The sequence below is a fragment of the Octopus bimaculoides genome, chromosome 14, assembly GCF_001194135.2.
Source record: "Octopus bimaculoides isolate UCB-OBI-ISO-001 chromosome 14, ASM119413v2, whole genome shotgun sequence".
In the NCBI taxonomy this organism is placed as follows: Eukaryota; Metazoa; Mollusca; class Cephalopoda; order Octopoda; family Octopodidae; genus Octopus; species Octopus bimaculoides.
In genome coordinates this window covers 57,626,491-57,630,524 of record NC_068994.1, presented here as the reverse complement: position 1 = coordinate 57,630,524, position 4,034 = coordinate 57,626,491, and the positions used below count along the sequence as shown (strand labels likewise).

The 4,034-nt window shown below is 39.5% G+C and overlaps 1 protein-coding gene across 4 annotated transcripts in view; it reads left to right on the top strand.

Moving 5' to 3' along the window:
* LOC106868608 (potassium voltage-gated channel protein Shaw) overlaps positions 1–4,034 on the top strand; it is a 78,922-nt gene that overhangs the window by 10,173 nt on the left and 64,715 nt on the right. For 2 of the 4 annotated variants that reach the window (XM_014913952.2, XM_014913954.2), the window contains exon 1: positions 1,155–1,335. The exons of 1 other annotated variant lie outside the window; for it this stretch is intronic. The gene's annotated coding sequence lies outside the window, so the exon portion shown is untranslated. Of the gene's footprint in view, positions 1–1,154; positions 1,336–4,034 lie in introns of those variants that run through there. One more of the 4 variants, XR_001409315.2, reaches the window with a different exon arrangement.

Sequence of the window (4,034 nt, the reverse complement as noted above, 5' to 3'; positions counted from 1 at the left end):
ACATATACACACATACGCACATATATGTATATAAACATATACACACATATACACAGGCATATATCTGCATATACATGCATACATAACACACACACATACATAGAGGCATACAGTAACGTTTACAGAATTCTTTGATGATCAGATAGCAGGTCTTGCAGTATTTGTTTCCAAAACCTGTGTCCAAATACTACCGGGGTCAACTGACTCTTTCAACCTTCCAGGAAATGAGAGGGTGCCAGATGGGACACTTTATGGTTTGTTCCGGCTTCCTGAATTCTGAACAGAATTCTTGCAGAGAACCTAAGAAGGCGGTGAGTTGGCAGAGACGTTAGCACGCCTGGTAAAATACTCAACAGTATTTCGACTGTCTTTTCGTTCTGAGTTCAAATTCCATCGAGGTCGACATTACCTTTCCTCCTTTCGGGGTCTATAAATTAAGTACCAATTGCGTATTGGGGTCGATCTAATCGACTGGTCCCCTCCTCCAAAATTTAGGACCTTGTGCCTAGAATAGAAAAGAATCGTTAGCACGCCGGACAAAATACTTAGCGGTATTTCGTCCGTCTTTTCGTTCTGAGTTCAAATTCCGCCGAGGTCGACTTTGTCTTTCATTCTTTCGGATCGATAAAATAAGTACCAGTTGAGTACTGGGGCCGATGCTATCAACTAGCCCCACACCACGAATATTTCAGGCCTTGTGCCTATAATAGAAAGAATTATTATCAGAATAGTGAAAGATAGCGTTGCAATTCTTTATATGCTGGGTTCAAATCCTGCTGGGGTCAACTTTGCCATTCATCCTTTCAGGTTCGATAAAATATAGTACTAGTGAAATGTTGAGGTCAATTTAATTAACAAACACCCCTACCCCCGCAAATTTCTGATTTTGTGTCAATGCAAAGCAATTATAAAAGACTGCTGGTCGAACGGCAGAATTTTCTTACCTCGTGGTATTTAGTTATGAGTCTTTCCGTTATGATTTCAAATCCCACCACGATCAGCGTTACTTTTCCTCCTTCCAAGGTCGATAACATAAAGTACCAGTCCAAGTAAAGGAGTCAATTTAATCGATTAACCACCTGCCTCAAAGTTCTTGCCTTGTACCAGTGTTAACACTAATTAATCTAGCGTTTTCCTCGCGTTCCGGCGTCTTGAGTAAAAGCGTTTCTGGTTAGTGTTTTTTTTCTTCTTTTTATCTCCTTTGCTTTGTTCGGAATATCGGAATTAATACAGTTGAGAAAAGTTGTCAGTTTGTGCTTCATAGTATAGATTTCTGATGTGACACCTAACCACCTCTCTAAATCTCAGCGATAACAAAGACACAGACGTTACTCTGTAAGTTTATTTACAGCTTTTATCTAACAATGCTTAAGTTATTATCTTATATCGGGGTCGACCCCAGTGGGTTTGAACACTAAACACATGTTATGTCTCCAGCCTTGTTTCTTCAGCATTTTCTCGTTTCAATTTGCCTTCATAAAAATATAATATTATTAATAAAAGGAGCTGTTGATGGTAAAAATGATTGTCATATAATAAGATAAGCTCTTAATCTTGATCAATTGTTTGAATACTGGAATATATATTGGTATTCCCTCTGTTAATATGTCCTGTAGCAAAGACTGCAAATGAGCGATGGTGAATGTTTAAATTAATATTAATATATTGTAAGGCAGCAAGCTGACAGAATCGTTAGCACACCGAGCAAAATCTTTAGCGGTATTTTGTCCGTCCTTAAGTTCTGTGTTCAAATTCCGTCGAGGTCGACTTTGCCTTTCATCCTTTTGGGATCGGTAAATTATGGGTTCTAGGGCGAAGGTAAAGAATACGTACACCCAGTGGTTAGGGTTTTTACGCCGAAAACCAGTGGTGTACGTATTCTTTACCTCCGTCGGTACTAGTGGAATACAAAGGTCCCGAAATATTGACTTAATGATTTAAGGGACCCGACAATATCCTCTGGTTTTTAATCTAGTTTTTTTTTTTACAAAATTTATTATATTCGTTCATTTTATTGTGATATATGATAGAAATAATTATAAAACAGTACACTAAATACGTTCATTTTATTATATCGCTAAGTCAATATTTCGGGACCCGCGTCGGGACCTTGTACCGTTTAGTCAATATTTCGGAACCCACGTCGGACCCTTGTATCGTTTAGTCAATATTTCGGGACCCACGTCGGGCCCCTTGTATCGCTAAGCCAATATTTCGGGACCCTTGTATCCCACTAGTACTAAATTAAGTACCAGTTGAGTACTGGGGTCGATGTAATCAAGTTAACCCTTCCCCCGAAGTTGCTGATCTTGTAATCAATATTAATATATTGTTGTTGTTAGTTAATTCCCGGGTAAGATATGACCGAAGAGATTTATAATTAACAGTGTTCATGCTTAGAGCATCCCATATATACCGAAAGCTGGTAGAGTGTTCAACGGCTCCTTTCTTTTTAACTTTGAGCTGAACTTCTACGTTTTGTGTCTGACCGTGTGTTAATGCTGTGTATGTGTGTCAAGTATGCATAGGAACTAATGAAATAAGGATGGCCCTAGCCTCTCCTTGCATTTGCGTGGCTCCGTATGTATATGTATTCTAGTACACAAATGCATACATACTACGTACATACGTACGTACTCAAGTACGTACGTATATATGTACGTATGTATCTATCTATCGATCGATTTCAATTAAAATTCTAGCAGTTTATCAACGTATTTATTGATAAACAGTTTCCCATTATATTGACTAGATGAAATATACCTAAATCTTTCTGTAATATTGGTTTCAAACTTTTGGCACAATGCTAGCAATTTTTTTGGCGGGGAAGGGAAGGGAGTTGAGCTAATTACATCAACTCTAGTACTCAACCCTACAAAGATGATAGGTAAAGTCAGTCTCGGCGGAATTTGAACTCAGAACGTAAAGACGGACGAAATTCTGCTAAGCATTTCGCCCGGCGTGCTAGCGTTTCTGCCAGCTCACCGCCTTGAAATCTCGCCATAATATTACCGACTGTAGCGACCTAACGTAACTAACAACGCAACAAGATAATTTTAAACGGTATTTGTAACAAAAAACAAAAAAAAAAGAAAATTTCCTGCTATTATATTACGACATATTTTCAAATGGACTGCGTCCTTAACGAAAAAGTTCAAACGTTCTCTTACGTCAAGATAGCGGATTTCTGTTCCAAAACGATCCAAACACGATACAAATTGATTTCAGCAGATCATGTTAAAAATCTGTAGTTCTGTTCTTATCACAGATGCAGACATTTCTCAAGGTTAAGAAGTTCCTAATCGCAACCATACGGCTTTAGGTTCAATTCCACTGCGTGGCACCTTGAGCGTATATTTTCTGTTATAGCTTCGGAACGACTCAATGTTTGTTAGTGAAACTGGGAAGATGGGGGTGGACTGTAACTGTGGTGAAGGAGGGGATGTAGACGTAATCTATTGCCCTGTTGAATGCCATTATTTCGCTTTTGGGTATCTTAAGCAGAATTCCAGACATTCAAACTGTGGGCAGAGGTAAAGAATACGTACCCTAACCCCTAACCCTAGCCTTAACCGTAACCACCTGGTGTACGTATTCTTTACCTTCGCCAAACTGTCCCCGCCTGAGGATAACGCTCGAAGGTAAATTTTTCTATATCCTTGCAACAGGTGACAGGGTCGGGGTATAAACAATGCTTTGACATGTTTCAATCATTAGACTGCGGCTTTGCTGGAGCACCGCCTTGAAGAATTTTTAGTCGACTGAATCGACTCCTGTACTTTTTTCTAAATCTATTACTTAAGCTATCGATTGCGGAACCACTTAGTTACGGGGACATAAACACACTAATACCGGTTGTCAAGTGGTGGTGGTGGGTTGATAGGGGACAAGCCCAGACATTGATAAGAATAAAGGAGGAAGGGGCCAATCGATTAGATCGACCCCAGTACACAACTGGTACTTAATTTATCGACCCGGAAAATATAAAAGGCAAAGTCGACCTCGGCGGAATTTGAACTCAGAACGTAACGGCA